Here is a 14,703-nt window from a genome sequence, read left to right on the forward strand (position 1 = left end):
CACACACACACACACACACACACACACACACACACACACACACACACCCCTCTCTGTTACCGTGCTGGGCACTCTATATGTGAAGAATCCTGCAGGACAGAACAAACAAACCCAAGGAGTAAAGCAATGCAGAGCTATTTTTCTATCTATGCACACGTCATCTACATATGTGTAGATTCACCACTTTGTTTAACATTATTTGGGCCAGTTTTCCTTTTGTTCTTTGAGGGCCCTAGAAGGTCTGGTATGGTGGCCATGGTACATAATCAGGTCTTGTCGGCTCTTTCATCAGGCTCCTGACCTTAGGACAGAGAGAACTGTCATACAGAATGTCTTTCCTAGTTTACTGCTTTTGACTAAAATAATAACATTCGCTCTGACATAATGACTGCGCCAATTAAACTTAGGCAAAGAAAAAACTCGGGTGGAATAAATTTAGATGTGGGAATGGAAACCTCTCCAGAGGTCCCCGCAGTAATTATCTGTCTTCTTCCAGGGGCTGGGAGACAAGCCTGCCTGGTACAGGCCTGAAGTCCACAGGGAGGCCCCAGCCCCCAAACTCCTCACTGGGCCCTCCACCTCCCTTCCTGTGTTGCACCCACAGCACAACCCGCTGGGGAGGGGAGGTTAACAGGGGCTCCTGAACACCAGAACCTGGGCAGCAAGAAGTGCCCAAACGATCTTCAGGCTGAAGTTTACAGACTCTTGCCTTGAATGGAAGCTGTGAGGGCAGGGTCTCAATCCATCCAGGTGTGCACACAGCAAATATATCCTGAATGAAAGAGTGGCTAGATCTAATGTCATGGACATTAAAATAAAACCAATCTTACCACAGCTCAGGTCCTTTCTCCAGGTGTTTGCACACAATGGAGTTTCCTCCAGTGCGGGGCCCTTTGTCTATGAGACCTAGGGTATGGTACAGTGCTGTTGTCACCGTCTCTTAGGGCACTGAGTTACAAATCAATAGAGGTCAGGCATTTTCTGGAGTGACTTTAAAAGCAAACAAAATAAAATTGAGATTCCATAGAAAGTAATTTTGAGTGATTGCTTAAAAATACAAACATCACTCCACTATGTCCAACAGAAAAAAGTGCTTATTCTGTTTTGTTTTTCCAAATGAGACAGCCAGCCACTTTGAAAAATGCTTTTTATTCCTGGCTGCTGCCTATGAGGATGAGTAGGGCAAGCTGTGCATCTGTGGTGGGCACTTGGAAAACTGCAGCCCCTCCCTGGGGATGCTATTAGTGTCTGGGGTTCTTGTAAAGACAGGGAGACATGAGAATCTGATTACTATTCAGATCAGCAGCGAGCCCCAGGCTGTCTGGAACTGACATCTCCAGGTAAATAAAAGGGCATTCACTGTAGACTGTGCATGTTCTTATGTCCCACCTTGGAAAAAGTGTATGCCTGCACCCACAGCATCCATAACCATCTTGCAGAAAATGTCTCCGGCTCCCTAGATGCAGGGGTACACTTCGTGCACAATGTAATTTATTATTTTGTGTCACTTAGCACTTCTTCTGCCCCCAACACCATAGTCAAATACCTGGCCCATTTGGACTCTAGCATTAGGTGGGGGTTTGGTAACAGCCTGGGGTTTTTTTCTTGGTTCCCCAACTCATATCCCAGTATACTGACACTGGCCACTTGTCAAAAACGACCTGTATCAAACAACAATAGTAAAGCCACTGGCTCTGTGGCTTAAATGAGTTAATGACTTCATAATGAGAGCTAACACTTATTGACATCTTTCTCTGTGCCAGGGACTGTGCTTAACATTCACTAGGTTATGACAACCCCTTGACATTATTATCCTCATCTTCCAGGTAAGGAAACTGAGCACAGGGAGAGTACGTCACCTACCCCAGGTCACACAGCCAGTAACTGAGGTAGCCAGGACTCCAGTCTGGCTTGTTTCTGACTCCAAGCCCAAGCTTGTCAGTCTTCCAGCACTGGGGAGGACAAAGTATCTTAAACTGCAGGCTGCAGGTTGGGTTCTTTCATCTCTCCTCCACCCTCTCTCCGCCCATAAGGGTTCGAGCAATCCATCAAGTGGTTTCTCAATCACACACACATTCGATTTTTCCTTAAGTATTAACCCAACTTTATCTAAAAACCCATCTTAAAGTTAACTTGCAGGGAGCTGAGGGGCTGGGGTAACGCGGGTGTTCAGGGCCTCTCTTGGGAATGTCTGCGGTAAGACTACACCGGCCATATAAATCTTGTCCTGGAAAAGAAAAAGAAGCCGGGTTGTGTAGGGTAGAGTTACTCCAGCTGCCTGGACCCCCTGCTCACAGACTGGGGAGATCAGAGAGGAGCCAGGCCAATTTGATTCCAGGCCCAGAAAGCCATGTTTGAAGCGAACGCTCTCAGGTTTCCAAGGAGGGAAGGTTTTGCTGGGGAGCTGGGAGCGTGGACTGAAGGAGGAATTCCGGGCTATGTGGTTCCTTAGTGAAGCCGAGGGCAGCAGACTGCATAAGGAACCAGACTCCCTTCTACCTCAGATAAGATTGAGGCCTCTGTCTCTGAAGGTGTTATTAATACTCTGTTTGGTTCAAAAGGAGCTGGTGCTGTTCTTTTCCTGCAGAGTGAGAGTCAGAAGAGACAGGGACTTCCCCAAGGCAGGATGACCCCAAGGTAATAAACCCAAGGAGGGAGGTCCCACCCGGGCCTCTGGGGAGCTCAGTCGGGCTCCAGCTTCACTGCAAGGCTGCTACAGCGGCTCTCTCTTACTCGCTACGTTGATCACATTTAATAAAACATGAATATTGTACAATAAAGACTGCATTTTCATAAATCTGTTTGTGAGATCAAGTGGCAGGCTTGAAAATATGAAATATGCATCAAAATCTATTACAGCCTCCTCTGGGCATTTTATATAAATCTTTACCTGTGAGACTATTTCAGAGATAGAATCTAGACTCCACAGAACACCCAAAGCTTTTCTTCTGCTGCAATGAGATATCAGCATAACATTTTTAAAAATTCAAGTTAATCTCTGGGATTAACAGGCCCTGCACCATCACCCTAAGAAACATGTTTCCATTCACACGAGCAATTACTGTGCTCGCCCTGCATGCCAAATTCTGCTAGCCCCATCTGGCAGGCACCAGCCAAGCTCTCCTGGGTCCACAGCGCCCCCTAGGACCAGCTCCTGCAGCCGGCTCCCCACTGCTTCCCCGCTTCCTTCTGAGAGGAGGGCCCATATACACCACCCACCTCTCCCCAGCCCTCATTCTCCACACTGGGGTCCTTGGGTCTTTAAGTATACAGTGAACAATTATCTAGAACTAGTTAATTCCCCATGGACACTGTTCCCCTCCTATGCCCATCCATATTCTCTCGAACCTCTTCCGCCTCATTCTCTTGCAACTCATTGGAGTTTCTGTATTAGAAAAATCTCCATCCACTTTCTAACCCTCTCTCCCTTCCATTGGGAACCAAATATTAACCGAAATTAGGGGTGAATGACATAAAAGTGGTGTTGATAATCCAAGTGCCTCCAGGAAAGGGACATGCCGGCATTTGCCTTGGAGGTAAATACGATGACGGTCTAGTGCTCTTTCTAAAGCTCTGAAAAGTACCCAGAAGCACCTTTCCATCTCCAGGAGTCTCTAACTACCTCATTCTATTTCACCAAGGAAACCTGCTTTCCTCAAGCACTAGCATTCAAGATGAACTCTAAAAATACTATTTTACTCACTATGATTGTTTTTCTGTCGTCTTCCATCCTAAAAGCCTTGATGTTTGTTATATTTCCCTGTGCAACCAATTCATCCAGGTTGCAGCTTGTTTGTGAGCTGGCCCACAGGGTAAGCTAGCCACCACTTATTTGGAATGCTCTCCGTGGAGAAGTGTGGTCTGAACACCAACTGATCACCCTGCACAGCTTAGGCCCATGCCTGTGACGGGGCCACCTTTTGTCCATCACCACCCCTCTTGTCAGCCTCACCTCTTACAGCCACTGCTGGGGAAACAAGGTCACTGCAGGTTGCAACCAGCTTCCTACAGGTGTGAACTTCCAGCTTTTCCCCTCACCACACCTGCTTCAGGTCTTCCCTCTGCTGCTGAGCTGTGGGCCACCTCTGGGAACTATCTCACATACTTATCACCTACAAGTGCAGAGAGTTAATGCCCTGTGGAGGGCCCTCTGACCTGTGAGGCACGGGAAGGGGAGGCTGTACTCCTCCCTCATTGTTCGGGTGAACAGTCCTGAGTCTTGCTCCAGAAGATTCTTCAGAGTTCCAAAGAGCAAGCACCCAGTGACCTTTTGTAGTGCCCCTCTCGGTAACACGCCTCTCCCCTCTTTGCTCCCCTGTCCTTCACTCTTGCTCCCCGGGACCGCATCCCTGCATATCAACCCTTGTTGCAGGATGTATTTGGGGGGAAAACAGGAAGAGACGGGCTGTTTCTAAATGTTCCCTACTATACACGTGGATCACCTGAAGAACCAGGTAAGAATGTGGCTTCTTAGAGAGACATTCTATAAGCGTGACTGTTGGCTCAGTTTGCTCCTCTGGATACACGAACCGAAAATATATTTGTGACAAATCCCAGAAGAGCTTCAGTGAACAATGGGCTCCGTAAGGACTCTAAAGGAAGAGCTGCCCCTTGCTCTAGAATGAGGACAAAAGATAGTTTTATTACACAGTTAACTGACACATAATTACATAAAACTATCTCTAGGTAATGGAAAAAGATTCTGATATTAATTTTCAATTCCTCACACATGAGAACTTCTTTAACCTCATGTGGAAAAAATACTGTATCTGCTCTGGGCCGATCCAGATTTCTTGGCTTTTTTCATTGGCCAGTCCTGCATTTTCTCTTCTCTGGATTTTGCTTGTCCTACAAAATTTGTGCTAGGATGTCGTTTCTAGGATCAAGTTCAAAGCTGAGCCCCAGCGGTTTTATTGGCAGGACTGCAGAAAAGGCTTGGTTTCCTCCAGCACTCTCTGCAAAGTGCCTTCCTCTGTTTGGAGCACCCATGGTGGTACCCCCTGCAGCCTGTATAGCTCCGGGCTTGCCCTGGGTCTGATGATCTCTGGTCCCCGCTCTGGGCACTGACCTGCTGCTGAGAGCAGAGGCGAGATCCATCCTTTGCCTCTGCAGAGAAGAGGCGCTTCCTGACTGGGTCTGAGCTGAGAAGGGGTTCACAGAGCAGAAAGAGTGTCCTCTCTCTCTTCCTGAACTCAAAACACCCTTCCTTCAGGCAGCACTGTGGGCTCATTAACTACTTCCTGTCTGAAGCAGCGTGAGCTACAAGAAGGTGGAAGCAGCCCTCCTGGCTGTGTGTGGTTGGGCATTCAGACCTCTGGGAAGCAGGTGAATGTAACCTGTTGGAAAGGATGTGAGGTGCTGACAGAAGGGAATAAAAAAGCGGGGGAATCTGGCAATCCCTCCTGGCTCTGGAAAGAGCCTTTTGCCCGGGTGTTAGAAAATGTGACAGGGTGGGAAAAGGAAAGTAGATGCCAGACATTGGCTAGAAAGAGTCTTAAGATGTGAATTATGTAACTTCAGGAAGAGAAAACCCCAGGGTTTAGTCGGGAGCCCCTCCTGGAGGAGGCAGGATGCCTTCCTACCCTCCTCTCCCCCCCACTTCTGGAAAGCACTGCATGGAATTTCCTAATTGCCACAGGACTGGCTTAGCCCCCAGTTCTTTGGGAGACACTGTCTGAGGCCTGATGGGGGTTACCAGGCTGGTGCTCATGTAGAAGCAGTAGGTGGCTACAGAGTGCCACCTAGAGGCAGAAGTGGCTAAATATTCAGAGGGCCTCTGGCCAAAACAAGCAGCACAGCCAGATCCTGTCGATTATTCCCACCTTCGTTTGTTCACTTTCGTGAGGCCTGGGAGGCCCAGCCTCTTGCCCCCAGCCCTCAGCCCCCAGCCCTGGACAGGCTCGGGCACAGCCAGGGCCCCTCACTCCCAAGGCCCCAAGTGCAATCTGGACACAGGGAGAGGCCAGCAGACCTCAGAGTTCTGTCAGCTTCCTCTGGATTTTTGTTTTTTGTTCTTTTCTTCACATTTAGTTTTACCAAATGTATTTTAACCCTACAGACTCTTAGAACTCAAAGAGGGAATGTTTATTTTTATAAACTAATTCAACACAGAATAAGTGTAAAACACGTACTGGCTGGCCCAAATGCTAATCTTTCCCTTGATTCTTTTGTAAAGAATGTATTTTGTATCCAGCTAGGAGCGTGTCTTACTAGTTCCCACCGTAATTGTGGCTGCCTTAGAAAACACCGTTTTAAAAATCTAAAACACCACCCCTGGTTCTTAGAGTTCCCAGACTTCTTGTAAATCTGGTGGGCCCTCTGCCCAGAAGAAATTTAATGCACCCGTACCCAAGCTAATTTAGCCCTAGTCTCAAGGGGTGTGTGAATCATTCCTCTCCTCAGTCCATCCATGGATGGATTAAAAATCCCTCTGTATCTGTCCTATGCAAACTGGAATTGGCCCTGCAGAGCTGGTTCTAAGATGTTTTTAGATGCCTTATTCTCTACAAAAAGTCTAAGGGCACAGAGTCTTGGCCTTTGCACATGCTATTCCTCTGCCTGGAACTCTCCACCACCCCTAGTATCCAGCCATCCATAGCTGCGTAACGAATCACCCCAAAACCCAATGGGTTAAGTCAATAGCTTGCTACTATTTTTCACAATTCTGTGGGCTGACTGGGCTCATGTGGGCCGTTCTTACTCCATTACAGTCAGATAATAGCTGGGGCTGGAATCAACAAAAGGCTTCTTTATTCCCATGCCTAGGGCTGCTGGGATGTCTAGAAAAGCCAGGGGCTGATTGGTTATCTCCTTCCACGCTGTTCTTCTATGAGGCTAACTGGGCTTCCTCATAGCAGGGTGGTCTCAGAGAAATTGTACTTCTTACATGGCATCTGCCTTCCCCCTGGACAAGTGTTCTAAAAGGTCTAGGCAGAAACTGAAGGCTTCTTATGACCTAGCCTCAGAAGATCCAGAACGTCACTTCTGCCACAGTCTATAGATCAAGCTAAGGCCAGCCCAGGTTCAAGGACAGAAGAGTTAGATTCCATATTTGGAATCTCCTCCAGTGGGAGGAGGAGCAAAGAATTTGTGACCATCTTTAAAGCACACACCCTGTTTGTCTGGCCAAGCACTACCAGATGCTTTCAGTTCCATATTAATGCCGTTTTCTTAGGGAGGCAAGGGTAATCACCCCCTAGACGAGGGTAATCATATTTTTGTATAAGCTTGTATAGTGCTCTCGCTCACTCTTTCTCCCTCACACACACTTTTCATATTTTCACATCTAAGTTTAATACTTATCTTCCCCACAGACAATTCCTCAAGGGCACAGGCCATGTCTTTTATTCACTACTGGTCTCAGGCACTTATACATGATGGCCCCTGGCATCATGTTCAACTTCAGAATTGAACTAAATTAATGCTGGGTTTTCAGTTGATCAAGGGAAAGAACATGGAAAGATTTGCAGGAAGGTTGAAACTAATTTAGGTGTGTCTTCATGCAGCTCCCTCTCCATGTAGTCTTGCTTGTCATCAGTTTGATCATGCCCCTCCCTGAGCTCTCTGAAAGAAAGGCCTTCATGTTTCAGGAGACTGCCAGTTGTGTAGTTTGAGCCCTGGAATATGGGTGGACTCAGAACTTGGGGATGGGGCAGACCCTAGGGGTGAATCTATACCTAGAAGGCATCTGGTCTCCCAGGCAGCATGTGGCAGTTGTGTGGGCACAGACAAGAGGTGGCCATTCAGCCCAGCTGTCAGGTCAGCAGGCTCTGCACAGTCACAGGTGTCCTGACAGCTGGGCAGAGCCCAAGAACAGGGAGTTCAGAGTAGATCCTCATCAGAAATTGGGTCTCAAGGGGCCTTAGGGTCAGCAGATGGTGAGACCTCATGCCCCAGTTGCTGGGCCAGGGGGTGGTTCTGTGGGACTCCAGGCTGTGGGAGCCCCTACTCTGAGAGAGACTGGAGCTCTAAATAGGGCACTGAGACAGAGACAGGGGCACAGGATACAGGACAGGCAGCCATTTTCCACCACCAACAAGGTATGAGGTAGGGCTTGGGTATGAGGGCCTGACATCCAGGCCCTCAGTCAATACCGCACGTCAGGAAGAACAAGTTTCCTGTTTAGATCCCTCCTGCTAAGATCTGGCTGCACATTTGTGGTAGCCACTGCAGTGTTTGCCACATATTTTTGCTCTCTACCTTCTGAGGACATGGTAGGGTTCTATTTCCTGCCCCCCTTGTAGTTGGATGGGGTCATGTGACTCGTCTAGCTAATGAGTCATGAGAGCCAGTGGCATGCGGACTCCAGAGCCTGGAATTACTGCTGCAAGACCCGGAGATTTCCTTTCCCTGCACTGGAGATGGCTGCCCCGACCAGGCTGGGTCTCTGAGTCACTTATGATGAACAGCACGCCCTTGCCTCCCAGGTGTTATACCTGGGTAGCTGGAGGGGCATGAAAATCTGTGTTCCTTTAAGTACCTGAGACTCCACAGTTGTTTGTGGCTGTAGCACTAACTGGCCTGAAGGTTCTCCCTTTGGCTGCAAGTCAAAATCATCCAGGGGCTTTAAAAAGTCCTGATGCCCACTCCCACACCAGAAACTCTGGATTCATTGGTATGAGTGTGCTGAGAATCAGGATTTTTTAAAACTGAACTTTTTGTTTGAGAATACTTTTACATTTACAGGAAAGTTGAGAAAGTAGTACAGAGAGTTCCCATATGCTCCCCACCAAGTTTCCCCTATTCCCCTACTGTTGACATCTCACATTACTGTGGTCCCCTGTCCTACCGATGAACCAGTACTGACACATTACTACTAATGAAGGTTCATTCATTATACAGAGGCCCTTAGTTTCTACCTGGTGTCCTTTTGCTGTCCCAGGATACCACCTAGGATGCCACATTCCATTTCGTCTATCATGTCTCCTTAGGCTTCTCTAGACTGTGACAGAGTCTCAGACTTCCCTTGTTTTGTATCAACTTGACAGTTTTGAGGAATACTGGTCTGGTGTCTCAAAGACTATCCTTCAACATGGGTTTGTTTGATGTTTTTCTCATGGTTAGACTGGGTTAATGTATCAAAGATACATGACTTATCACTGTTGATGTTGACTCTGATCACCTGGCTGAGGTTCAGTTTGTCAGGTTTCTCCAATGTAAAGTTACTCTTTTCCCCCCGTTTTCATATTATACTCTCTGGAAGTCATTATGCATAGCCCACACTTAAGGGGTAGGAGTTATGTTCCACCTCCTTGTAGGAGGAGTACCTACATAAATTATTTGGAATTCTTCTGTATGAGAGATTTGTCTACTCTCCCACTGATTTATTCAATTATTTATTTGTATCAGTATGCACTCATGGATATTTATTTTACACACTGCTTATGGTCCAATATCTCATTGCCTAAATTGTCCCATCTCTGGCCACTGGGAGCTCTATCAGTTGGTTCCTATGTCCCTTTGACATATTCCCATCATTGTAATGAACACTTCCTTATTCTTTGGTACTACAAGATGCTCCAGGCTTAAATTTTTCCTGCCCCAAACCCAGAATCAATCATTTCTTCAACAAGCCATGGTTCCTTCTATGAGAGGACGATATAAGAAACCAACATCCAGGTGCTTGGTTGGACATCAGGATTTGTCATTCTAATGTGCAATAAAGTTGGGGAGCTACCAGCTAAGCTCACAGTGGTTCTCAACCCTGACCGCACATAAGACACACTTTGAATGTTGACTACAGCCTGGTAGGTGGTTCCTCATAGGTTCATGAGGCTCCATGGCATACAGCACTTACCACATATCACAAATTATTTACCACATAAGATACCCATTCAACGGATGCCTGGGTGGCTTAGTCGGTTAAGTGTTTGCCTTCGGCCCAGGTCATGATCCCAGAGTCCTGGGATCGAGTCCCACATTGGGCTCCTTGCTCATCGGGAAGCCTGCTCCTACCTCTGCTTGTGTGTACATGCAATCTCTCTCTCTCTCCGACAAATCAAATCTTTTTTTTTTTAAAGATACCCATTCAATTGAAGGTTTTTGTTTTTTAATGTTTGTGCACAATTTGTAAGTACTATTTATACCAACATTTCCTGGAGTTTAAGTATCTTAGCAGAATTTACATCTGGTAGGAACATAGCAGGGATGGCCACTATCACCACTGCTATTCAACATAGTACTAGAAGTCCTAGCCACAGCAATCAGACAACAAAAAGAAATAAAAGGCATCCAAATCGGCAAAGAAGAAGTCAAACTCTCACTCTTTGCAGATGATAGGATACTTTATGTGGAAAACCCAAAAGACTCTACCCCAAAACTGCTAGAACTCATACAGGAATTCAGTAAAGTGGCAGGATATAAAATCAATGCACAGAAATCAGTGGCATTCCTATACACCAACAACAAGACAGAAGAAAGAGAAATTAAGGAGTCGATCCCATTTACAATTGCACCCAAAACCATAAGATACCTAGGAATAAATTTAACCAAGGAGGCAAAGAATCTGTACTCAGAAAACTATAAAACACTCATGAAAGAAATTGAGGAAGGCACAAAGAAATGGAAAAACGTTCCATACTCATGGATTGGAAGAACAAATATTATGAAGATGTCAATGCTACCTAGAGCAATCTACACATTTAATGCAATCCCCATCAAAATACCATCAACCTATTTCAAGGAAATGGAACAAATAGTCCTAAAATTTGTATGCAACCAGAAAAGACCCCGAATAGCCAGAGGAATGTTGAAAAAGAAAAGCAAAGCTGGCGGCATCACAATTCCGGACTTCCAGTTCTATTACAAAGCTGTAATCCTCAAGGCAGTATGGTACTGGCACAAAAACAGACACATAGATCAATGGAACAGAATAGAGAACCCAGAAATGGACCCTCAACTCTATGGTCAACTAATCTTCGACAAAGCAGGAAAGAATGTCCAATGGAAAAAACACAGTCTCTTCCACAAATGGTGTTGGGAAAATTGGACAGCCACATGCAGAAGAATGAAACTGGACCATTTCCTTACACCACACACAAAAATAGACTCCAAATGGTTGAAAGACCTAAATGTAAGACAGGAGTCCATCAAAATCCTAAAGGAGAACACAGGCAGCAACCTCTTTGACCTCAGCCGCAGGAACTTCTTCCTAGAAACATCGCCAAAGGCAAGAGAAGCAAGGGCAAAAATGAACTATTGGGACTTCATCAAGATAAAAAGCTTTTGCACAGCGAAAAGAAACAGTCAACAAAACCAAAAGACAACCGACAGAATGGGAGAAGATATTTGCAAATGATATATCAGATAAAGGCCTAGTATCCAAAATCTATAAAGAACTTATCAAACTCAACACCCAAAGAACAAATGATCCAATCAAGAAATGGGAAGACATGAACAGAAATTTTTCCAAAGAAGACATCCAAATGGCCAATAGACACATGAAAAAGTGCTCAACATCGCTGGGCATCAGGGAAATCCAAATCAAAACCTCAATGAGATACCACCTCACACCCGTCAGAATGGCTAAAATTAACAAGTCAGGAAACGACAGATGTTGGCGGGGATGCAGAGAAAGGGGAACCCTCCTACACTGTTGGTGGGAATGCAAGCTGGTGCAGCCACTCTGGAAAACAGTATGGAGGTTCCTCAAAAAGTTGAAAATAGAGCTACCATACGATCCAGCAATTGCACTACTGGGTATTTACCCCAAAGATACAAATGTAGGGATCCGAAGGGGTACGTGCACCCCGATGTTTATAGCAGCAATGTCCACAATAGCCAAACTGTGGAAAGAGCCAAGATGTCCATCGACAGATGAATGGATAAAGAAGATGTGGTATATATACACAATGCAATATTATGCAGCCATCAAAAGGAATGAAATCTTGCCATTTGCAACGACGTGGATGGAACCGGAGGGTGTTATGCTGAGTGAAATAAGTCAATCAGAACAAGACATGTATCATATGACCTCACTGATATGAGGAATTCTTAATCTCAGGAAACAAACTGAGGGTTGCTGGAGTGGTGGGGGTGGGAGGGATGGGGTGGCTGGGTGATAGACATTGGGGAGGGTATGTGCTAGGGTGAGCGCTGTGAATTGTGCAAGACTGTTGAATCACAGATCTGTACCTCTGAAACAAATAATACATTATATGTTAAAAAAAAAAAGAAGAAGAAGAAGAAGAAGATAGCAGGAGGGGAAGAATGAGGTGGGGGAAATCGGAGGGGGAGACGAACCATGAGAGACGATGGAGAAACATCTGAGAAACAAACTGAGGGTTCTAGAGGGGAGGGGGTGGGGGGATGGGTTAGCCTGGTGATGGGTATTAAAGAGGGCACGTTCTGCGTGGAGCACTGGGTGTTATATGCAAACAATGAATCATGGAACACTACATCAATAAATAAATAAACAAATAAATATAGAACTAGAAAATGGAAAAAAAAAGAATTTACATCTGGTGCTGCTGCTAGAATTCTCTCTGCCCCTCCCCCACCCCCCCCACTCCCCCACCCCGTCCCGGCCCTGGAGCTCAGTCTTTCGCTCAACACTCGGAGAATATGAAAGATGGAGAAATTATTCTCAAGGCACCAAGGTCAGCTCCAGATCTAACCTCAAGGCACGCATGAGCCCAAGACACTGAGGTGGGACCATTTTCTCTCCAGGACCAGGAAGAGAACTCTAATCTGATTTGAAGTATATGTGAGAGAGACAGAGAGAGAGAGAATACATGAACACCTGTGGGCATGTGAAAGTATGTGTGAGTGTGTGTGAACTGTGAGGGTGTGTAAGTCCAGGTGAATGTGTATGGTTGAGAGTAAGTGTGCAAGTGTGTGTGAATGAGGTGTTTAAACTTGAGGTTGTGTGTGAGTGTGCATGAATGTGAGTGTGCATGTGAATATGCATGAAACACCATGAGCATCTGGGGTGGGGACAACTCCCAGTGACACAAGCCCCTCAACCATCCTCATTCCTCACACCATCTCCCAGCCGACTATCCCTGCTCCAAAGTCACAGGAAACGGAGGGGACCACGGTGCCGTGTGTGGCACAGTGCCAAGCCTCGTCTCTCACCCCCTCCTGAGAACCTGGGTGCAGCACAAAACAGTCAAATATTTTTCTCTTCTGTCATCACTAACTATAGCTCCACAAGTTCTCAGATCGCTGTGCCATAATTAGCAATTTTCTGATATCATACTAACACTAGTTAATTATTCCCTCTGAGACAAAGCAAATTCATGGGATGCCGAGGGTAAGTGGATAAATTCTGCTCCGAAGAGAAGCTCAAGCACTTGTTGTGTGTTAGTCATACTGCAGTGTGGTCTCAGAAAGGGCTCAGTGACACGGAGCGGGGCCACGCGCGAGGCAGGCCTCGGTCCTTACACTGGTGTCCACCGGCCCTGCTGCCCCTCTGCCTCGCAAACCCTGGGAACTTTGGGAACCTCTTTCCTCCTGGCCTTCACTGATGTTGTGACTGAGCCCAGCACAGTCCGGCCTGGGGCCCTGGTGTGAGGAAGGAAGTTTGTCATCTCCACCCTCCTCAAGCTGCCTCTGCAGCCAGTGTCACCAAACCCTTCTGTGTCCCAGCGAAGCTAACTTGCCCTCATGCTATCCTCAGGGCCCTGCTTTGTGTCTGCTTCTCCCCTCAGGGACGCACAAGTACTTAACCGCAAGGTCGCTTGCAATCCCCTTCGGCAGGCAGGGCCCCCTGGAGGGGTGTCAGCTGCTGAGGGGGACAAGAAGAGAAGAGTGTAGGCACAGCTGTGGCTCCTGGGGCATGGGAGCAGCGCCACTTCTCTTCTCCAGAGACACCGCAAAAGAGAACTGAGAGTGTTCGGGGCACATCACTACAGGGGACACACCACAAACCTCTCAAAGGCCCGTTGAGGGAAAAGAAATAAAGCAACCCACAAGGCTATTTTTGTCTGTTATTCTATTGGCTGAGGCAGACATTGGGTTTTCTTGCCTCTATTACTCAAATAACAACCCCAGTGGTGTCTTCCTTTCACAAGTGAGAAAGTCCCTTGTTGGTGGAAAGTTTGGCCTCAAGATCTTTTACCTGGGGCGTCTTCTCAATTCCGGAAACACAAAGGGGCTGCAGGGTGTTGTTACAGTGTATCCAGGGCGGTGAGGCACCTTCGCTCCTCCCCGGTTGCCCCCCGGCAAAGGACTTTGTGAGATCCTCTTGCCAGCCACATCCTGTTTGGTTTGGACACCTTCACCAGTGGGCCCTGCCACCCTGAAACTGAGCACACAGTCTTGAGGGGCTGCGTTGGGCTGTGGTCCCTTATGCTGTATAGGCCCAGGCACCTGGCTGCTCAGGGACACTGTGACTCTATGGCCTGGTTTGCTGGGACAGTCTCCAGTAGCACCTCTTGTCCTGGACTAACGACTTAATAACTCCTCAGTCTTGATTTGGACAATAACAAAATCATGGTCACCCTACTTGGTAAAAAAGATTTGAGGGCCAGCCCCATCTCCTTGGCCTCTGAAATCTGGCCAGTCTAAAGCATCTACAGCCCTGTTGGAGAGGGGTAAGCTTGCTTCCTGAAGCTCTAGAAAAGTCAGGGTAAGATTAGGTAGAGTGAAAAGAGGTACTCCTAGAGAGAACGAGCCGCCCTGTCCATGTGCAGAGACTTAAGAGGCTCGTGCTGCACACCCATGTCTGTTAAAATTCAGCCCAGCTCTTTAAATGCCACCGGT

This window comes from Callorhinus ursinus, unplaced genomic scaffold (assembly GCF_003265705.2).
Source record: "Callorhinus ursinus isolate GAN/ISIS: 27379988/994484 unplaced genomic scaffold, GSC_fseal_2.0 scaffold10, whole genome shotgun sequence".
NCBI lineage: Eukaryota > Metazoa > Chordata > Mammalia > Carnivora > Otariidae > Callorhinus > Callorhinus ursinus.